Raw genomic sequence first — 24,711 nt, forward strand, 5'->3', positions numbered from 1 at the left:
AACATGTATCAACCATAACTTCATCAACATTAATTGACTTTAGTGTTCTTATCTGATTTGATAGATTATCAGGATCAATCAGCTCAAACTCCATATCAATGATCCCTAACTGAAATTCATACATAAAAATAGCTTCAAGACTTCAGGGAGTGATCCCATTAGCAATCTTATAACATAAACATTGTAAACAATCAACCGAGTAACTCTTTTAAGTTTTTTTTTTTTTTTTTTTTTTTTTTTTTTTTTTTTTTTTTTTTTTTTAAATAAAATAAGAGTAATATTTGTGTATCCTTTGCGAGCATTGGCTTAATAGGTATGCTTTGAACCATTGATAATGTTGATATTAAAAAACTGAACCCTTGAAGAGATGAGCAAATCCTGAAGAGTAAAGATTATAAAAAAAACAATAATAATCAACTAAAAGTTTGCTTCTTTTTATTAAAAATAGAATAATTACCAAATTTGGGAGCATGTTATATGCTTCAACAACCGCTGAACTATTGAGCCCCTGAAAGAAAAGGGTATATCAGTAAAAAACCACAACGGTAGAAAATCAATCTTGGAATCATCAAAGAATGAAAAAATGAAGGAAGAACAGTTCTCATCATGGCACCAATTCTTAAATTCTTGACCTACAAAAAGAATTTAAAGATAGAAATCAAAAAGTTTTTTTAAAAAATGTTAATAATTGAAATGTAAAAAAGTTACCAGTGACTATACACTTGATGTCCATCTCTACAAGATCTCATTAGATTAATAATGTGGTTTCTCTAACGTATAGTACTTCCATTATCTGTTTATAAACTGACAAATTCTATATTTGATATAAATAAAAGAACAAATTACAAGGGGCAAAATCATAAATAAATTTCATACCATATTTTCAAAACATTGAAGAGGATCGGGAAGTGACGGTATACAGAGAAGTGAATCACACCCAAAACAAACCAAAATAAATTGGCTTTTATATCTTAAATAAGAGTAAATTACGCAAATGGTCCCTATGGTTTGGGTAATTTGCACGCTTGCTAACTTATTTTTTTAACTCGGAAAGTCCCTACCGTTTGTTTTTGTTACACGCTTGGTCTCTACGGTTTGTTTTTGTTACACACTTGGTCCCTATCTTACCTAAAAAGAATATTATTTAAATATGAAAAAATGGTGATGTAGATAAGGTAAGTTGAGGGGATGGGGTTAAGGGTGTTTTTATTTAAATAATTTAAAAAATCAATGCCAAAATAGTCTTTTTAGGTAATATATGGACCAAGTGCATAACAAAAACAAACAGTAGGGACTTTCCGAGTTAAAAAATTAAGTTAGAATGGAACAACATAAGCCGCTATAGAAAAACAATTGGATAAAAGTTTCCTCCGTGAGGTTCCCAGGTTCGAGTCCTGGCAGCGGCAATTTTTTTTTTTTTAAATTCGTCAAACTTATTTTTCTCAATAAGTTTTTCTTACATATAAATTTACTTTTATGCTTTTTAAATAGATATTGTCAACAAAATATATTACTTATATATCTATGGTTTATATTAATTTGTATGTTAAACGTTATCTAAAAAGGTTATATTATAAATATAATATCTTTTATGAATTAAATAAAATATCAGATAACCACTCTCAAATAGCACACCAAGCACCTCAACAATTCTACAATCCAACCTTGTGAGTTGTGACCTTTATTGGAATTAATATTTCTCAACAAGTATGACAATTAGCATTGAATCTTCTTTACAAAAGCAAATACATCATTTCGTTGTTAGTGGAGCAATATTATTATAAATAACATTTTGTAAAGTTCGATAAACAACACTTAATTTACTAAATGAAGAACAACACGAAGCAGTCAAGATTTAAAGAAATTAATAATCAAATTATTCATCACGTGTCTGCAATATCATTCAATGTTTATTATGACTCTATATACATCAAATAAGCGCATCATCACTTCTGCCATATTAACTTCCTAGTTGAGAGTATATATATATATATATATATATATATATATATATATATATATATATATATATATATATATATATATATATATATATATATATATATATATATATATATACACATATATGATAATTTTAAAAGACAACATACCTGATGCTGGTAAAAGTGAAAATCGAAATTGAGGGGGTGTTTTTAGGGAAAAAAATAAGTTGTTTATTACTTATTGCTTAATTCCACCGCAATAAGCAAATTTAAGTGTTTTGATAAGAGTCTTTAAAAATCAGCTTATTGCGGTAGGAATAGCAACATAAGCTGATTTTAATAAGCAAAGAGGGAATGCTTATTACTTATTGTTTATTGCTTATTAGTCAATTTCCTCATATAAGCTGTTTTGTTTGCCAAACACTTACAATGTTTATTGCTTATTGCTTATTCCCACCGCAATAAGCTAATCCAAACACATTTTTAAAAAAAATGTTTATTGCTGTCCAAACACATTTTAAAAAAAAATGCTTATTTCCACAGCAATAAGCAAATAAGCTAATAAACTAAAAACTATTTATCCAAAAACCCCTAAAATCAAACCCAAATGGAACCCAAATCGAAGGAATTTCATCAGGCACTTGGTAGGCGTTACTGATTTAAGCATTGCTACAAACCAAACCAAACAGAACATAACCAAACTCATATGCATGAGCAACTTTAAAATTTTCAAGAAACAAAAAAAAAGGTGAAACTTATAACCTGTTGTACTCGATTTCGAACTAAAGCCCAAATTTTAAGGCTCGATTTCGATCTGAATGTGTATAGATGATCTTCGAACCTTTGTTTATTTAAGGTGATGGTGTTCTAGGGGTTTCAATTCGAATTAAATTTGTGTGAAGAAGAGATAACTAAGGCTACGTGGGATCTTTGCGTACAACCCTAGAATCGGAAATCGTGGTGGAAGAGAAGGTAAAAGTTAGAACCTTAGTCGGACAAGATGGCTTTATGATCGAAGACGGACTTTAAAGGGATTTAAGAGACGTCGGTAGGTGTAGGTGATTACAGTATCTTGGTCGACACAATCGGAATATCAGAGGCGATGAAGTCACATGTATAACAATAACTTATTTCTAGACAAAACTTCAAAAATGGTCCCTGTGGTTTTCGAAAATATCAAGTTTAGTCTCTAAATTCAAAAAACCTCACAAGCTGGTCCCTGTGGTTTCAAAACTTTTAACAAATGGTCCTTTTCGTTAACTCCGTTAATTTTTGACCGTTAAGTGAAGGGTATTTATGTCATTTCACTGCCACAAGGACCATTTATGAAGATTTGCCTTATTTTAAAAAAAAGAAAAATATATAATTATTTAATATTAAAGGGTCTCTCTCTCTCTCTCTCTCTCTCTCTCTCTCTCTCTCTCTCTCTCTCTCTCTCTCTCTCTCTCTCTCTCTCTCTCTCTCTCTCTCTCTCTCTCTCTCTCTCTCTCTCTCTCTCTCTCCATAGCGTTGACCATCACTTTCATCTTCTTCTCTCTTCCCTCGATGTGTAAAGCACCATTATCATGACATAAGCACCATGAGCATCCCACCTGCAAATATACATATCATCTTGGTGTCATTGCTTCACTTCTCAACGGAAATCAATGCTTTGCTTCTTATTGAAGTCAAAGGGTGTCTGCTCACAGAGCCATGATATTTAAAAATCGAAAGGTTAGGGCTTCGTTTCTTATTGAAATCGAAGGATAAGTGGTCCTACATAACATATATCTCCATCTTGACCTCTTATCCATCTTGAAAACATATATCTCCTCTTTGAATGTGTACCAAAGCACACAAGTATTTCCTGTTACATGAGGTGGCTCTTTATCTTGCTCAGATGAAGGAAAAATGGAATTGGAGACAATATTAAAGGTTGCTATTAGTTTAAACAGAAAAACCATGAAGAAGAAAAAGAAGAACAACTTTTACAATTTATATATATATTCACCTCCTTAAGGTCTCCTTTTCGAGCATCGACATGAAGATTTGTCCAACCTATATCGTCCCTATCATCACCCCAGGGCTATCGGAGAGCAAGTTGTTGGAACATTTGATGTGCCTCTGAATCCGATTACTATTCGAACGCAATAAGTGATCTTGGATCATTGTTCCTTCTTTCAATTATCTTTCGAATGTACCAGATTTTGAAGAAGTTCGTTGCAGCCAAATAAACTAAATTTAATAGTTTCTTGAAACAAGGACCCTAGCATTGTCTAGAAATAGAGAAAAATCAGAAGATACACCGCAGGATTTCTAAAATGTTTGGTGGTTTCATGGATGAATAAAGTATGAAGTTGGATGAGAAGGAATCGAAGATGAACGCAACCCTAGATTTTCCATAGTTGCATATTTCCCTCTCAATGTTTCCAATTTATCCACAGTGTTACAAACGACAACATGTTCACGTCCCTCTAGCCTTCTCTTCAATCAACTTGTCGCTCATTGATTCCCCGTAATGCTCGTTTCTCATCTTTTTCATATCATCCTGTTAGTGCAAAAAATAAGACGAGTTTTTGTTCCAAATAACCTTGTGACAGTTTTGGTTTTTGAGTTAACAGCCAATTATAACCAGTATGTAAATATCAGTAGTTGCTTGAGCTGAAACCTAATAGAGGCCACAATATCATTACCAAACTCATGAGCAGATGAGACTTGTGATAAAAGCCAAAAAATGCAATTTACTTTAAAACATACAAAAGTGGTCATTTTCCTTGATCAAAGAAGATGACAAAAATAAAAACTTACATAAAAGAAGAATAAATGAAATGTTCCTTCTCTTTTTTAAAGTCGAAATGCAATTCCAACGATTAGTGGAGAAAATGATTCTGGTCTAAATCAGAAATATGGATCAATTTCGTTCATATGTGAGTATATGGACAAAAATCAGAAATAAACTTGGTTATCACAAAAATTAAAACTCAGAAATAAGGTTCGTTATGTAATCAAGACCATTGTGATTGCTGGACATCAGAAATCAAAAACTATACCTAAGAGGCTAAGAATCAGAAATAAATCGAGGTAGCTTTCTTCTTACTGGCTGTATGCGTTGGCATCTGCTACGTGCGTCGTCGACATCTTCTATGTGCGTCGCCGACGTCTGCGGTGGAGGTCGGTGTGTGGGCATCGGCGTGCGTCACCGACGTCTGCTTTGTGCGTCGACATGTGGGCGTCACCGGCTGGAGTTTCTTGAGCTTGAGAGGGAAGAGACAAAAACGTGTTGTTTTTGATGTTGGGGATGCTAGAGTCTTCACCGGTGGAAGGATTTAGGTCGTGGATTGGAAACGGAGGGAAATCTGAAATCTGTGAAAAATTTCAAAGTCTTTGAAGTTTTGACCTAAAGAGCCATAAAAGGTTGAGCGGGTTTTTAAAAAAAATCAAATTATCTACACATATATTATGTTTTCTATATAAGTCTAGGAAATAATTTGCACGTCACTTTTTGATTAAAAAAATTTGTGGTAAACTTACCTACATTTAAAAAAAAATGTTTTCATATGTATAGGTATATATCTATACTTTAAAAAAGGTTATCATATGTGTATGTAAATAAATGCACCATTAATTATCAAATTTGGAGAGAAATTTCCAACAAAAAAATAATGTGTTACAAAAACGTATTACCCATTAGGAGTGTTCGTTTGGATGGATCGGTTTGATCCGATCCAATCAAGTAAATCCAAATTGATTTCGGTTTTCAAAACATGAATCCGAATTGTCCAAACTAAATTCAAATCTGATCCGATCCGATCCAATTACAATTTGGTTGGATCGGTTTTTATAATTCGGTTTTCAAAACCGAAACATTTTAAAACAACATATAATTATAATATTATCCAACTTTACACAAGAAGCAAAAACAAATAATTTAGTTGTGATTTGAAATTTATAAACAACTAACAAAGATATATTATAGTTAAATATTTTATAGATATTGCATATTAATGTTTTTTTTTATCGGGTGAAACATTTTGAACCTATTTAAAAAAATAAATTACAAAATTAATAAATAACTATAGATATATATTATAAATAGATAGATAATAAATCTTTATTCGGTTTTTTTGGACTATTCGGTGCTTATTTTAAAAAGCAAAACCAATCCGAAATCCAAAATAATAATTCGGTTTTGTTGAAAATCAATCCAAAAATCCGAATATCCGAACCAAATAGTCCAATCCAAATTAACCAATTGGGTAATTCGGTTTTATCCGAATAGTGAACAGTCCTATTACCCATTAAATAAAAACACTAAGGTAAGGTGTGAGTGTGGGATTATATGGTATGGGTGGAGATGAGGTGGGTGGATATAGAGGGGATTGGTGAGGATAGGACTATAGGGTGTGGGTTGATATATATGGTATTGATAGGGGTAGGATTATATGGCGTGGGTGGAGGTGAGGTGGGGTACAGGTGGCACTTAAGATTTAGGGGTGGGTTGTGGGTGTAGGTGTAGGTGGGAGTACTTGGGTGGGTATGGGTAAATGGTGTGTGGGTAGATATATGTGGGTGTATGGCTTGGGACATGATGTTTATGGCTTATGATGTATGACTTGGGGCATAATGTTTATGGCTTATGGCTTATAACTTATGACTTATGGTTAGCTTAAGGCCTATACCTAATGGATTATGTGTTATGATTTATGACTTATGACTTTGAACTGCTCATGCGCTTTAACCGTCGACACAATCGCCCTCCATTCGGGTCTTAGGCCATTTAAGAAAGTGACCTTCTGTTCGATGAGCTTTCTTTCTATGTCATGTTTGATCATCTTACTGATAAGATGATTGAACCGATTGAATATTTGTGTAACAACCTCCTCTGGCTTCTGCTTGAACTCTCCAAATTTAGAGAGAAGTAGGGTCTGAATCGAGTGCACTAGATCTTCATCTGTGGAATACAGCTCTCGCAGCCGATCCCAAATTTCCTTTGTTGTACCACAAGAACTCACTAACCGAAATGTGTCGGATTGAAGGGCGAATCGAATTAGTCTCAATGCCTTAATGTTGCATTGGAACTTCTCCTTTTCATCCTAAGCGATGTCATTCACATCTTTTAATAGATCATTGTACTCCTTCTGAGTTTTAATGATTTTTGAAGTGCTTGAGTGAGCGAAGGGGCCAGCTATGATAGCTTCCCATATCAGATACCCGTTATCTTCCGATCCAATAACGTAATCTTCAAAATGGTGCGTCCACACTTCATAGTCTTGAGTGTAGAGGATTGGGATCTTGGTTGTTGATCCGATGCTGTTAGAGATGTTAATGGGATTGGATTGAGAATTGTCCATGCTTGATCGTTTAACCTGTTATAAGATCAGACTTTGTAATACGTAATATTAGGGCAAGATGAATAATTAATGAGATACGTCAATTATGGAGTGACGGCTCAATAAATATCAATGAATGCAGAATGAACCCTAATCACTTCTTTCACAGAAGAGATGTGTATGAATTACACAGTCTCCTGCTCTGATACCAATTGATGAGTTGAAAAACTCTTTGATCGTTTAGATCTCACACAGGTTAATCAGAATAATGCAAACAGAATTACAAACAAGAGAATGAATCAATAATGAGCTGAATGATTCAATAGATTCACACCTCAGCAGAGCTCGATAAAGAACTTCCACTGCAGAGGCTTTTAGGGTTACAATCGATACAACTGTGATCGCTATGAATGATCGACTAAAACCGCTACATACAAAGATGCATGCAAGCATCTATAAATACTAAACACTAATAATTAAATCACTGATGGACAAGCCCAATCCGGATACCAAGACCCAACAGATAATGGACCCTACAGACTTAATGCCTTTGGCTTTTGGCATATAGCCTATGGTTTAGTGCTTATAGATTTAAGCTTATGTCTTAAAGTTTGAGGCTTAAGGCTTATGGTTTAGGGCTTATATAAAGACATAATCCATAATCCATAATATAAGCCATAAATTCGAACCCTTTCTTCACACCCACACCCACATGTTCACCCTAACAACACCCATCACATACCTTACTGCCACCCACCACCACCCCCACCCCCAAATCTGTACATACACAAATACCTCCTCAACCCATACCTATACGACTATTCCAACAAGCCCATGCCGAGTTACTATATTTTTATTTTTCACAACTCAAACCACGAGTAGCAAAATAAAAATATTTATATTTTCATTCAAAATTTATAAATACTAATAGATATATAAGTTTTAAAACTATTATTACATTAAAAACTTATTAACTTTAAGATAAAAAAATAATAAAATAATATTATAAAATAAAATAATATAATAAACAATTATTTATTAAAAAATTAAATATTTATATTTCTAAATTTAAAATAGATAGATTTTTATAGATTTTGATATTTCCTCTTATATATTTGAAACATTTTAGTATTCTTTCTTATTTTTCTAATTTCAAATCGCCGCCCTTATTTCCATCAAAATTCTAATTTCAAGTTGCTTGCTCTTAAACTTAACAAAAAAAATGGTCTCGATCATATATATACCCTATTCTCGGGTTCGATGCCGTAGTTCATTACACAAATTCTTGTGTATCTGTACTCGCTTTAGGGGTGTTTGACTTATCTTTTGAGAGACCAAAAGGACTTTTAGAAAAAGATAGAATGGAAAATATGTTTGGTAAAAGTATTTGAAAAGCTACTTTTGGGATTTTGATATAAGGAAAACTGACTTTTTGAAAAAGTCAGAATATCCTGAATTTTTGTAACTTTTCCCAAAAGTCCTTGGCATCTCAAAAGATAAGCCAAACTCCCCTTAGTTCATTCATTCATTAGTTGTTTATTCATATGAATAAATTGATTATAGCTTCAGTCAAGAGGCACGTGAAACTGAATATAAGATGGGGAAGTGATTCGTACACAACAATTTTTTGCCATACACAACAATTCATGCATTATATAGTTGTACAATACAACATTTTAAAGCACCAATTGTTGTGTACGGAAAAAAAAAATTGTTGTGCAGCTCCCTATAAGAAGGAGCAGGTGCCAGTAGTACTTATGGAGGGATAAAAAGTCGATGATAGCTTCAGTCCTTCGTCTTGGTAACTCCCAGACTTAAATCGATTTATGCTTTCTATTTCATTTTAGTTTTTAGTTCTTACACACATCACTCGTCGTAGAAGGAGGCGAGAGCAAACAACCAACAAATACCCACATACCTAGAAAATTTTCAATCGAAGAAACTTAGGGGTTCTTCCTTTCTTCCCCAATTCAACACATATTCTATTTCAATAATGACGATTCTTCTGGTTAGAGTTGAGACCCTTGCTTTAATTATTTGAAACAATAGTTGATTTTGTTGGTGGTAACAGGGGATTATACATATGTGTCGAGGCTATGGAGGAAATAACAGTTGGATAAGGTGGAGGGGATACCATCAGCTTCCTTCCATTTTCTACTCGCTCATCCAACCCGACCCGACAAAGCTATGTGTACGAGTTACAAAGCCAAGCAGGTAACTTAATACTTTGTCACCTAATTTGTAACATTTATCATTCACCTGAGTTTCAATACCTTCTTCAACTTATCATAATACTTTATAGATAGTTCTGTTTTTTCATTTACCATAATGAATTTGTATATATCTACTGTGTATAGAATAGTCTGAAAAATAGAATAATCTAATTCACCTTCTGATTTTTATTTATCTTCAAGAATTGTTTGTAGTGAGGCATGTGAAGAGTCTAAGGAGGGAGGGAGTGGTGCCACCGAAACCGCACTCCCTCCCTCGCCACATAAGTGCCATGTCAATTTATACCACACAAGTGTGGTTTCTTGCCACACCAAGGGTGTGGTGCCATACATTTATTTTTATTTTTATTTTTTGTTTTTTTTGTTAACTATCTTAATTTAAAAAACTTATTTTTTTAATAAAAAAACATAATTTTAAAAAGATAATATTTTATTAATTAAAAATACAAATACCATACATTACTTAATTTTTAAAAAAACCTAAAAATTTAGAAAAACAAAGTAGAAACATAAAACCTACAACTTTAAAAAAAAAAAAAACAAACACGCGAAACGATTAAAAACTTGAAAAAAAAAACTAGAAATTAGCCACGATTAATGTAACGGTTTTTCACTTCTTCCTTCATCGCCAAAACCACTTCAAGTTCGGCCTCGGTCATATTTGACGTGTCCATCGCTAGTATTCACATGTCGCTCTCCCTTTGTTACCGGAGCTCTCTTTCAGAAGCAATTTTCAAAATCTTGTCCATTCTGTCTTTTATACCCTTCATGTCGGATCTCATTTCTTTCAAATCATCTGAATCCGACGCTTTGGCTTTGCCTTTGCTTTTTGATTTGTCTCTTCCCATTGGTCGGGAAGGTGGTGAAACTGGAACAGGTTCATCTTCGTTCAGATCAAATTGAACACGAGCATCTGATGTAGTGTGGTCGGACTCAGATGTTCTGCTGCGTTTTGATCCACTGTCGATATGCTCGTCTGTGATTTGCTACTCAGCCATTTCCTGTTATCTTTCAAAAAATTCTAAACTTCAAGAAACTTGAAAGCCTTCAGATTTTCTTTTTGATACACTTTCAACGCTTTATTCAAAATCACTTCATCGTTTTCTCCACTATTCCATTGACGTTTCATGTTGTTCCACAAGTCATTAAACAACATGACTTCCTTGTTCATCTTCCCCCATTTGGAGTACACTTGATGTTTTGAACGGTATTCTCCACGGTTCATTCCTTTATGGAACCTGTGTAAAACACGAATCCAAAAGCGGCCATGCTTTTGGTCTTTTCCAAGCGTCGCATCTTCTTAAATATCGATCCAAGATTGTGCCAATACTAACGGTTCCAAAGGTTCCCAACATCTAGCCTACGCCTTCTCTTTTCTTTTAGTTGCTGCTTGAGTGGGTTGAGTTTCTGTAACGAATTCCGGTTCAGAATCAGAAACGACCGTTTCTGGTTGTGTTTGTGTTTGTTGAACAAACTCGGGTTGAGACAAAGAATCAAATGGATTAAAATCTGGGTCGGGTTGTGGTAGTGGTGGTGTTTGTGGTTGTGGTTGCGCTGGTCGTTGTGGAAAATACGGAAACATACCGCCGTAGTGGTAATACGGAGGTGAGAAAATCAGCTGATCAAATGAAGGTATTGGGGTGTTGGTATTTCGTAGTGTTTTTTCTTTGCTGGGTCGTTTGGAAGATGACATTTTTCAAAAAAAAAAATAGAGAAAAGGAGTAGAGATATAGTTAAAGGTTGTGTAAAATGGTAATATATATATATATATATATATATATATATATATATATATATATATATATATATATATATATATACACACACACACACTAGCCGTTACCCGCGCAAAGCGGCGGCTGCAAATAGTTTTTTAGGCGATATGTTTCTTTTATAAAAATGTTACGTTCCAAAAGAAACTAAATGTCCAAGACAATAGAATCTAGCTTTGGCGTTATTTTTGGCATGATACATCAAATAACCGGTAAAAATAAACATTTCAAGCCGGCACAAAATATAAATCGTGTAAGTCGTTCAAACAATAATAATAGAATTACATATGAATACACCAAATATGGAAATGTATAAAAACACATAACTGCTAATACATTATTAATCTCGCAACACTTCTTTATATACCACGTTTGTTGTATAGACTCCATAACCTTTGAAATTTTCGTTAGGCTTCACTAACATTTTGGTATTGCCACGTGAGACCCCTCTGGAGAATGCAACATAAAGTTGGCCATGTGCGGATACTGGGTCTGGAATATACATACCTACATTCAGAATATCTTTGTCCCTGAGTTTTATTGATTGTCATCGCAAAACATAATTGAATAGGAAAGTGTTTCCTCTTCAGCTTGAATTGAAACATGTCATCTTCATATGGACTTAGAAGAATCCTTGGAAATAATACTTTTTTATAGCATGTTGACCAATAGCTATTTCGAGATCAATGAAATTGTGCTGAAATCTTTTACATATCAATCGGGTGTCGTTACACAAGCCATTTGATGGGTCGAGATTTCGCAACAATATTATCAGACATCCAACTTCCAGTCTTATGTAATGAGGGGGCAAGTGACTAACACTGATCATGTTCAATAATTCCATGAGATAGAAGTTATTTATATGGTCTATGACCTCATCAAAACTATAGTAAATTCTCTATTTTCCATGAAATCGGCAGATCAAATAATCATTAATCTGATCGACACTATCATTTCTTGTGGATAGTATTGCATGCAAAATAATATAATTTTTTCTTGTGGATAGTATTGCATGCAAAATAATATAATCTGATTCACATTTATTACTTTCCAAGGATGGAAATACTCCATTAATCAAAGCATTCAATAACTTTTCTTTTTTCAGTAAAGGGAATTACCATATCATCTGGGATGCAAGTAAAGTTTTCGTGCACCGTTTCGTCAACTCCATCACCGACACGTAATAGAAATTCTGAGAATCATTGATCGGTTAGTGCTCTCATATTTATAGTTAACCGCAACTTGATAATCGAAGATGAAGGAGGCAACATTCGTAGGCTACTATCCACAGTCTATGCCCGTGTTCCACGACTCACCGCAAAACTTGTCTGAAAGTTGAGAGATAAAATCACGAAATGGAGGTTATAATTTTATTCAATTCTGAAAGTTGAGAAATAAAAACCATGAAACTATGTTATAATTTTAATGAATTGTGAAAGTTGAGAGATAAAAACAAAAATTAAAAAATTGGTCAAATAACTATTGATAGTAGACATAAACTAATTAAGTTATAAAAAAAAGATAATATGCATAAGGGAGTATTCAACAAAACACTATAATAATCATGTTGTATTCCAATCAAAACAAAACATTTACGTATTATAACAATTCTGGTTACTACAAAATCTCATTTACATAGGCATATACCTTCACTGATATTTGTTTTCTTTATTCGATGGCATATCATTTCTATAAAAGTAAAAATTATATAACTAAAATACTATTTCAAATTATTTATTCTTAAAAAAAATTAACGCATTCCTTAAGTAAACATAAATGCATCATGTATTAAGAATAAAAACACATAATATATTATCTATCAATCCATTTTTATTGACCGTTACAAAGGATAAACATAAATTCAAATATAATAACTAACCGCTTTTCATAGGTATAGACTAAAAGATCAGTCTAATTAACCATTACAAAGGATAAAATACTAATAATTAAAAAAAAACCGTAGCTAAACATTAAATTTTTCATTTTGAAATAAGTAATAAGTATTAAAAATTGCATTATCTTTAGTTTTATCTTTGTGCAAGCTGAAGTAAGGAAAAGAGAATAAACATAAGCTGTAAAAGTTTTGAAGCATGAACAGGAGCTTCCTTTGTATATGTGTCATTCCTTTGTTCCTATAAATATGAATCGATTTTAGAACATTATTACTAAAAATTATAATATATACTTCAAGAGCAAGTTCTCAATAATATCACCTTGTGTCTCACAATCTCTTCCTCGTCTTCCGTGTCAGCAATATTTTCTCAACTACTAAACAAATAACAGAAGAGAACAATAAAAATCACGTTTTTAGCTTGAAATAGTGAAATAATAAATATTTTTATGAAAGGGGAAAATTAGGATGGAAATAATGACCTTATGACCTTATGCAGATTTGTTAGTAAAAAATCATGAAAGAACCAACAAATGCTTGAATCACATAATTAATACCATATTTCAGCCTTTTTTTTTTTTTGCTTGCTTGAAGAAATCTAAAACCTGGCTTTGTCCATTGGTTTAACAAAAAATGAGACAACCAAAGAAAGCTTTGAATCACCTGATCAACTAACATTTTAAAGATAAAATAACAACATATATTAGAAAAATATTGGGTAAAATCAAAGGAAAAAAAAATAAGAACCCACATATAAAAAGAAATAAAGAAACCAAACCCAGGTAAACCACCCATAACATTGGACCCTCTGTTCCTAGCATCCTGTATCCAACTTTAGCTGAATGAAAAACATGATGTTAATTTTGTAACATTGTGGATCCAAAACCAACAGCTCCTACAGTCTTTAGCTAGCTATTGGTGTTGTTCCTTCAGAAAAAGTCACCACACAATCGATGCTAGGAGTGTGGTTAAATAGAGACAAGACAAAAAATGAGGATGAATCTAAGAATTTACAAATATTTCAGGTTTCTTGATCAGATACTGAGATAAAGAGAGAAGGAAGGCAGTAAACGGCGGTGGTGAATGTCGCTAATGGTTGTAGTGGTGTGCTCGTGAAATCAGAAATCAAATATGTTTGATTCTGTTTTTTGCAAACATAAACATAAATAAAGAGAGATAGAGATGGAATCGGTTCAAACAACTCGTACTATAGCCAATGGACATTCAAGTATCGGCTGTAATCACACAGTAATTGACACCGACAATCGCCACACAATGGGTTTTTTTAAGTATTTTATACAGAGGAAATGAAAAGAACAACACAAATTACCTGGTCTGTTTCTTTGAAGATTCTTGAGAAGAAAACCCAAGAAACATATCACCAGCTGAGATTTAGATCCGAATCCCCAAGAAACAGATCGCTATTGAAGTCTGGTAATTGTAGTAGTGGTTGAAGGTGGAGAGATGAGGCTAGGTCATTAATTCCGAAGAGAGGAAATTGGGTGGGTGGTAGCGATTAGGCAGAGAGTGGTTGTAGGATAAGGGTTTAGAGATGAATAGAGACATATTATGGTGGGGTTCTTCTATAGAGAAGTGGTGTGAGTGCAGAAACCGGGTGGAGATGGAGATCAGATAAGTGTAGGGGAGATATATGGGAATGGAGGATGCGAGTGAGCCTTTTGAACCTGAATTTGGGCGAACTACATGGGAAGTAGTTCAGTTTTGAAGAATACCAGTTCAATATAAGCTACATAATAGGGGAAGATACGAAGGACAAGGAAAGAATTCCATTTTTGAGAAATGTTGGTTTAACTTCAGATAATACCATGGGGGGAAAGTGGACGATTTCCATTTTTGTAATTTTTTGAAATTTTGAATGAAACGGGAATTAAGGAATGAGATAAGACTGGCTTCGTTATTTGTACTATAAGCTTAATAGTTTGCACGTCTTAAATTTATTTTTAGAAATAATAAGGTTTGTATAATAATATAGTAAGATATATATATATATATATATATATATATATATATATATATATATATATATATATAGTAAAGTTAAAAAAAAAAATTAACCACAAAGACCGATTCAACGGTCAAAAAGTAGTCAAAACCCAAGGACCAATCAAACAATGCGGTATTTCCTAGCCGCAGTGCGGCCAAGACCGTACCAGACCGCGGCCTGGGGACGGTGTTCTTGGCTGACGTGGCTTGAACCGCGGTCCCAGACCGCGCCCACACCCTGCAGCCTAATACCCTCTTGTTTGAAACTTCCAGTGCTCATATGCCATCTTGATAAGGAATAAATTTTATGATGAATAAATATTTTGCAATGGTTAGGTAATCTGATAAAAAAAAAGAAACAAATTGCAGAAAAAAATAGGAGTATCACTCCTACAGATGAAAAAGACTAAAAAGCCGTCATCATAATCACTCCTACAGATGAAAAAGACTAAAAAGCCCTCATCATAATAACTTATAAACTTTGATTCAAGTCACTTATTAACAGCAACATGTATATTACAAAAAAAAATGCCTATTTGTTTTGCAATAAATTTAAGGTATAAAATGTCAACTACTGGTTTCATTAATTAAGAAGGAAATCAAGTCATCCTAGATATCAAATATCACCCTCAAACAATTAGCTGTTGTTTACCAAATTATTACTAAGAATTTAATTCCCATCAAGATTAAGAAATGGAAACAAATAACAAAAGTGTAATACATATTTAGACTAAGAGAACCAGCAACTAAACAAAAAGAGTTCCAATTTTGATATTTAATTTCATATATGTATTGTAATATGAGTGATCTAAATATGACTTGAAGATCTTGACTATTACTGGTTGCATATTAATGATTTCCTATATAAAATAATTTATAGCTATGCTTTTATTGCAGGTAGCAAAATCCAATGCCACATGATGAACTAAAGAAGAGGCCAAAGCCCAAAGTTAGTATCCTGCATCTATGTGGGTTGTCAGATGGGGATCTAATACTTCGATTGTAAGGTTTATCATATTGAGATTCTTCATAAATCATTCCCTACATCTTAGTTTTCAAATCTTGCTTCTAGTTGGTTTCGACTAGAGATCTAATGAATTTAGTTAAGCTTTGTTAAATTGGTTATATTTGTGAATGAAAAAAATAACATGAGGCGTTGCCAATTGGTAATATGGCGAATAACCATTGGAATGACAATTATGTCAATTAGAAAAAAATGACCGTTTAAGATATTAATTAAAAGTGATGATGATAGACTTAATAAGGGTCACGTTGTCGTCCATCATATACTATTCTCCAATGAACTTACTATATGATTCAGGAAGTGACTGAAGAACCAAGTCAACAACCAATTTCTTTGAGACATCAACACCCAACATTCCCAATATATCAATATGCAACTTCATATCCAAGACATGAGCACATACAGATTTTCCATCGTTGTGTCTTTTTGCCAATAGGGCTTGAGTGACCTTAAACTTTTCAAGTATTCGAACACGTGAGGCAGGGAGAATAATTGGAGGAGGTGGAGGAACTGAAACATGATTTCCATTTCCACAATCCAATCGTGGAACATCATCTTCATGTGGAAAACTCTTTCCAACGGATTCAGAAAGACCATAGGTGTTAGACTTTGACATCTAGAAAACGGGAGAAAATTCAAGTTAGTTGATTGGAATCCTTGATATAACACCCAAATGAAATAGCAAGGCTTGGACCCAACACAATATCCTACAATATGGAAGAGGGATGCCGTAAATGACGATTTACCAATTTCCACCATGAAAAATGGAAATTGAAAATTAAGTTTTAAATGAATTGAAACTCCTAGATATTTTGAGATTCATTGAACTTTTCAATGACATGTTTAAATCTCGAGTGTGCCCTTCGTTTGTGACTGGGATGTCGAGGATCACAAACAAGTTGTGGATAACCATGCAAATATACATGGTGCCCCCAATGTTACAGTCACCTAATCGACGTGGTTAACCGACGTGTCGGTTAACCACACACGCTCCTTCGATCTATGAGAAACATCGAGTCACCCTTTGCCACCTTTTCTTAGAGCTCAATTAGTGTGCCGGTTAACCACACACGCTCTATTAATGTCTTAGCAAGGGTACAAAGTGTAATTTCATGGAATAGCACCAACTCCACATTTTTCCTAAAGTAACTAAGATTTGGGAATTTATAAAAGTGTTTAGTTACTTTGTACCTCATTATACTTATAATGGAAGATTGTGTCCTATCCTACCCGTTCGGCTAACAACCCTCCACTAGTCAAGAGTGCGGTGGGTAAGTGTGGATATCCAATGACGGTCATGTTACAGGCTGCTTCCTTAAACACCCCTTATAGACCACCTTCGTGAATGAGGCCTACTAACGGTAAGACTAACATTTTACTTATACATATATAATATTAGACTTTTACACTTTTAAAATACTAGGTGGTTTATTTTAGTAAATTATACCTGTCTTTGATCATTTTTATTTTCTTTCTTTCAATTTAATTTTCTTAAAAAAAATCAAAAATCAGAAAAATTCAAAAATCAAAAATATTTTTTTGTGTGCTAAGTTTTCTTTTAGTTTTATTTTGTCTTGAAAAGTGATTGCACGTATAGATAAGACTCATGGAGATTGTGTCGAAAATTTCTGAGCCATTGCTTCATCCGTGAGCATCGAAGAATTCTCATTCAAAGGAACAAGAAATGAAGATTATTCTTTCAACATTTAATTTGTCAACCCCAGAAGCAAGGTGAAGCTGAAATTGAAGATTATGTCACGGATTGCATTGAAGCCTCCTCAATCAGTCTGCTGTCTTAAACCTGCTAAAGTGATCTAGAAGATTAGTTCTCTCGGATATTCTCTTTGAAGATTCTCAAGCTGAAAGCGCTATCTTTCAAGAATCAATACATAAAGTTTCCTCACCTAATGTGCGTTCAAAGTCAAATCTTGAAGAAATGCTCAACTGCTCAAGATGAAGTCATTCATAGAAGATTCATATGATGCTGTGAAGAATTTGAAGATAATAGCTGAAGCCAAGCTCCCAATGAAGATTGACAAGAAGTGCCAACTACTTTTTAGGGGGATTTTGTTGGGTCAATTAGAAAATAAAGCTATAAACCAAGGTGGAGATTGTTGGGTCTAAAATTGGTTTATACTTTGCTTTTCTAAGCATTTATTGTTTTATCATTTGGGCTGAAAACTAATATTGGGATTAATTTTAGCTTGGACCGAAAACCCATGAGTTTTTGGTCTAGCATTGGGTTTTCAGTCCGGTCTTGAGTTTGTGGCCCATGTATATATAGGTGTTAGGTGGGTGAGGTGATAAGAATTCTCAAGGTGCTTAAGTGTGTGTTTGTAAGGTGTGAGAGAAAGTTAAAGAGAAGAGTGTGTGCGTGTATGAATCTATGTGTAAGGAGCTTCATTCCAACATTAAATACATCATAGATTCAAGTTATTCTTATTCTCCTTCTATTCTATTTTGATATGATATCATCCAATTGATTGAGATTCCGCACCATCAATTGGATCTGATTGATACACAAGCAGATTTGGGGACTTACATACACACTTAATTAATTTAATAAAACCATAAGGGTGTAATTTGAACTTTTAAAAATAGTAGGGTTTTAGAATTTAATATCTCAAAATTAAACTTTTAATCAAAATTTTAAATTCCAAAACATGAGGGCAAGTTTTGAAACTTTTCAAAACTATCTAGATCAAATTACAAATAATTCAATTAATAAAATAATTGGTGATTATCTAGATTTGACCTAATTCAATTTCTTGCAAGATAATTCAAAACAATTAATTCAAATAAATCAAGTTTATCATATAAGGCAATGATTATCTAATTAATTGACAATTATCTACTATTTTAGCAAGGATAATCACATAATATTAATAAAAATCAGATTTTATCAATAAAAAACATTTATGGTAATTATCCATCAACAAAATCAGCCGAAATCTCAATTTTCTCTCTGTCTGACACTCCGACTCGCCGAGTCACTGACTAAACTCGCCAAGTCAGGTTGACTTGCCGAGTTCTTTAAGTGACTTGCCGATTCAATCAGGCAGAGTGCAAAAAATTTCGATTTTAAAGCATGCAATGAACAATTAAGCATCAAATACATCAAACAAACAACCTAAGCTCTGATACCACTGATGGGTTATGAGCACTACATCAATCCTATGGTGTACATGCAAACCCTAAAGCGTTGGATCTACTTTGTCTAATGAACATGCAATAATCATCCAAAGCTCAAAAACCCTAGATCTAGCATGTAATAATCGATATTATCATAATAAAAGGGTTCAAATATTACCTTGATTGTTATGTTGCAATAACAATCTGAATCCTTCTTGTAATTGACTTCTGAAAGCCTAGTGACTTAAATGTTGCACCTCTAATGGAGTCACAAACACCATATGCAACAAGATGAACAAGGAGAGGGGAGGAGGCACATAAAAATGTCCTAGGGTTTCTCTTAGAAGGTTAGGGATGTTTTTGGCTTGCCAAGGGTTCATTTTATACTTAGGCTATTAGGGTTTTTAACCAGGAAACCCTAATCTGACTGCTTAGACCTTAAGCAACCCATGGAGTTCCCCTAGAAAGCCCTTGGACGAAATCCATATGGGCTTCCCATAGATCTCGTCCAATCCCCTTTCCATTAGGAATCCATAGCCCAATTTGCAACTATCATATAATTGCAATATCAGTCCCCTTTATTTAATTAATATCTTTTAGCCAGAAAATTAATTCTTATTAATTCTTAACTAATATTAATTAACCAATATGATTTATCTTTTAATATATTATTCATATAATATATTAATAAATAATAATTAATCCTTTTTCTCCTTAATTCATCCTATCAGTTGTTATGATGAAGACAACCCAAAATGACCATGCTCACAATCGGGTCAAGTACATACCAAAATAGTTATGGGCTTAGACACCTAATCCAACATATTCATCATTACGGATTTTGCTAGGGATTCATCACCACGAAATTTGCTAGGGAATCACCACCACAAAATTTGCTAGGGAATCACCACCACAAAATTTGTGATGGAATGAATAACTACGATGGATTATGCGATGGAATCCTACAACTGAATACATGATGGAATACCACCTACCATAGATTTCATTCCGCTGTCACATTTGTGACAAAATTATCTTTTCCGTTGCAAACCCTCTCTACGATGTTTTTAGGGACGAAAATTGGTCGTTGCAAATTCCATCGCTATTCGTCTTTTGCAATGGAATTTCAGCTTTTCGCAACGTATTCCTTCCGTAGCAAAAACGTGTTTTTCTTGTAGTGACAAGTTGTTATAAAAACATTCAAAAAGCGAGATGTAGGAGATGTTTCAAATGAAAAGCATAAAACAAAAGATGTGAAAGGAAAATCAGAATCAAATGATAATCAAATGAATGAAGAAAGAAAAGAAAAGAACAAAGAAAGAAAAATTAGATTTAAACAATTGATGAAAGAAATAAGAAAGTTTTGGAAGCAAAAGAACAAATCAAATAATCATGCTAAATTTGAAAATATTGTCCATTCTAGTTCGTGTTCTTCATCTCATGATCAAAATTAAAAGTCTTACAAACCATTAATGTCTCTTAATTGGAATGATTATCTACAACAACTTGCAAATGCAAAACCTCATTTTAGTTCAAAATCCTTTTTAAACAAAAAAAAACATTTCGAGAAACTAAATTCTTTTTTAAAGAATAAGGATTCAAAACATGTTCTCATTATCGAGAAAGGTGTTTCAAATAAAGATCTCATTTTGAAGGAAATTGAAAAAAAGAAAAAGGAAATGGAATTTTTGAAAAGCATGATTCCAGAAGCTAAAGCTTACATTAAATGAAAAATTCCATTTTTTGAGTTAAATCCTAGTGACAAAAAGACCAAAGTTTTCAAAAAGGTGCAAAATGTGAATCATATTTCTATTACACAATCATTTTGGGTTGTTAAGACCAAGATTTTTCCCATTGCAAAATCAAAATAAAAATTCTCACAAGGGTCCAAGATGGTTTGGGTTCTTAAATTGGATTGATGTTGTAGGTGATTCGTGACGAGTAGTTCGATTCTGAATGATATATCGATAGTGGCTGTTCTCGTCATATGAATGGAAGAAAATTACAATTGCGAGAATTCAGAAACTTGAAGGATGTAGGAAGAGTAAAATATGAGAATAATGAAATAAGGGAAATTAAAGGATACAATATGATTATGGATGAGGAATTTACCGTTGTAAAGTTGCTTATGTGGAAGGCTTACAACATAACCTAATAAATGTTACTCAACTTGTTGTAGGTATTGGACTAAAAGTATCATTTGACGAGGAAGGTTCTGAAGTTACTCATAAGGAATTAAAAAAAAGTGACTTTTAAATAAAAAAGGAAATGTGAAATGTATCCTCTGAATAGGAAGCAAATAAAAGGAAATCCATCAATTTTTTTACTTGAAAAAGCTCATTTGGATAACAGTTGGTTATGGTATAGGCGACTTTCGCATCTATAGTTCAAAGATATCAATAAACTTGTTACAAGTGATTTGGTGTGAGGAATTCCACTTCTTAAATTTGAAAAAGATCATTTATGTGTTGCAACTGAAATGGGGAAACAAAGTCACAAAAGTCATTCATCCATTATTAATATGAAGATTGTTGAGTCACTTAAACTACTTCACAGTGATTTATGTACCTTTATCAATAGAGAGCATTTGTGGTAATAAGTATATACTTGTTATTGTTAGTGATTTTTCTCTTATTACGTGTGTTTTCTTTCTTATACAGAAATATGAAATGTCATAGAAGTTAATAGATTTTATGAAGAAAGTTGAGCCATAACTATGAAAGCCAATAAGGATAATTCGCAGTGATAACAGAACATTCAAGAATCAAGTGTTTGAAGAATTCTTGACAAATAAAGGCATTAGTCATAATTTTTCATCTCCTTACACTCCACAATAAAATGGAGTTGTTGAAAGACAAAACCAATCACTATGTGAAGTTGCAAGAAGAATGCTTGCATTTGCAAGTCTTCCACTTTCTTTATGGGCTGATGAAATTGGAACTGCTTGTTTTTCACATAATAGAACTTACATCAATACACGATTTTTAATTACTCCCTATGAGATACTAAATAATCACAAACCGAACATGAAATTCTTTCATGTTTTTGGTTCCAGGTGTTTGCTTTACAACTTAAACGAACATAGAAACAAGTTTGATGTAAAATCAGAAGAAACTATCTTTTTGGGCTATTCTCTCAATTCCAAACCTTATCGTGTTCTCAATAAGTAAACAAGGAAAATCGAAGAGAGTTATTATGTCACTTTTGATGATAAATATATCAAGTCTTTTCAAAATGATGTTAAAGAATGTGAATAAAATTTTCCTTCATCATGCTCAAATATAATTCCCATTACTTCTTTTGATGCACATTTCTTATTTTTCTTTAATGAACCTGTTAGGAAAATCTCCTCTGAAACAAAGGCGACTGATAATCAACAAGATGAGTTGTTAGAACTTGTTGATGATGCATGAGAAAACATTGAAGTTCGAATTGAGGGTGAGGCACCTATATAAACAAATCATTCGGATGTTCCGATTGACGGGGATAATTTTTACGTTCCTGTTTCTCAAGAATGTGAAACTGAGTCTACTTCAAATGGCATTCCAAATGAAGATACAATAATTCAAAGGGAAAACATATCAAAATCTGATTCTCAAATCTAAGGGGAGAATCATGAAAATGATAATATTGTCCAAGGGGGAACTTGATTCCCATTGATTTTGATGATTCAAAAGTTAAAGATGTTAATTCTTAAGTGATATCTGGATATGATCTTAATTTTCAGCCATTAGTGAAATGGACTAAAGATCATCTAAAATCACAGGTGATAGGTGAAACATCATTATGAGTTCTTACGCATACTAAATAGAAGCAGAAGCAAGCAATGTTGAATGAACATCAAGAATTTTGTATGTTCAATTAATTTATCTCCAAAATTGGACCAAAGATGGTGAAAGTTGCACTTGATCATTCGGACTAGGTTGAAGCAATGCAAGCTGATATAAGTGAATTTGAAAGGAACAAAATTTGGAAGCTAATTCCCTATGAATGCTTCTGTTGCTGGTCTGAAGTGTGTTTTCCCTAAAGAAAATAGATAATGAAGGAAATGTTGTTCGTAACAAGGAACATCTTGTTGTTAAAGGTTATTATCAGGAAGAGGGTATCGACTACGAACAGACGTTCACTCCGGTGACCAAAGTAGAATTCGTTCACATTTTTCTACCATATGTTGCTCACAAGAACTTTGAAATATTCTAGATGGATGTGAAGTGTGCATTTGTTAGTGATGAACTTGAAGAAACAATTTATGTCACACAACCACCAGGTTTCTTAAATGAACAATTTCCAGATTGTCGCTACATTCTTGACAAAGTTGTATATGGTTTGAAACGAGCTCCTTATGCATGGTATGAAACTCTAACTTGTTTTCATAACCAATCTAAGTTTAAACACGGTTCTATTGACCCTACTTTCTTTCACAAGAAAGACGGTGATCATTTGATGATTGTCTAGATTTATGTTGATGATTTTATTTTCAGATCAACTAATCCTAAGTTGACTACTTATTTCTGAAAACTAGTAGAAACTAAATTTGAGGCGATCTCAATGGGTCCAATTAATTTTTTTTTCTTGGATTGAATATAAAAAAAAAACAAAGAGGGGATTTTCATAAATCGAGAAGCTTTTACCAAGTTATTGCTTACGAAGTTTGAAATGAATGGTATTCAAAAGTCAAAACACCAATGGCATTTGGAACAAAGCTTACTCCTTCACTTGAAATACCAGCAGTAGATCTTACTTTGTATCAACAAATGATTGGGTCACTTCTTTATTTAACATCGAATCGACATGACATTATGTTTGTTGTTTATTATTGTGCCATGTATTAAGCAAATCCAAGAGAACCTCACATTACAATAGTGAAGAATATTTTTAGAAGTCCACGCACGACTACTTCTTTTGGATTTTGGTATCCAACTAATACAGGTTTCTTGGTGCAGGCTTATTCGGATGCTGATCTCGGTGGATGTGGACTTGATAGGAAGAGTACGACTGGTGGATGCCAATTCTTAGATGGAAAATTGGATAGTTGGAAATCATAAAAGCAGACATGTGTTTCCTTATCAACGGTCCAAGTCGAATACATTGATGTTGCCTCATCCACATCACAAATAATTTGGATACAATGTCAGTTGAGGGATTATGGTTTAAGCATGAAGAAAATTCCTTTATATTGTGATTCGAAGAGTGCTATTCACATTTTTCACAATTCGGCTAACCATCCTAAGAGAAAACGTATTGCATTAAGATATCATTTCATTAAAAATCATTAAATGTATTGCATTAAGATATTATTTCATTAAAAATGATTAGCAGATATTTTTACAAAAACTTTACTAGAGCTAACATTTAATCAGATTTCTTCAAGATTTATTTTGTATTACCGTGGGCCATCCTTCCAA

General features: G+C 33.2%; 1 long non-coding RNA gene across 4 annotated transcripts; it reads right to left on the reverse strand.

Annotated features, from left to right (window-relative positions):
- Positions 1 to 11,495: 11,495 nt before the first annotated feature.
- LOC111894388 (uncharacterized) lies at positions 11,496 to 14,948 on the reverse strand. Of its 4 annotated transcripts, XR_006188708.2 has the most exons (5): positions 14,477 to 14,948; positions 13,629 to 13,984; positions 13,469 to 13,523; positions 12,374 to 13,387; positions 11,496 to 11,762 (listed from the first exon to the last, which is right to left on the reverse strand). It is a non-coding gene; the product is annotated as an uncharacterized LOC111894388 (long non-coding RNA). The 4 variants fall into 4 exon arrangements; XR_002851204.3 differs by lacking the exon at positions 13,629 to 13,984; XR_006188709.2 differs by having other exon boundaries at positions 12,374 to 12,583; positions 13,469 to 13,984.
- Between the last annotated feature and the right edge of the window lie 9,763 nt (positions 14,949 to 24,711).

Source organism: Lactuca sativa, chromosome 2 (assembly GCF_002870075.4).
Source record: "Lactuca sativa cultivar Salinas chromosome 2, Lsat_Salinas_v11, whole genome shotgun sequence".
Lineage (NCBI taxonomy): Eukaryota > Viridiplantae > Streptophyta > Magnoliopsida > Asterales > Asteraceae > Lactuca > Lactuca sativa.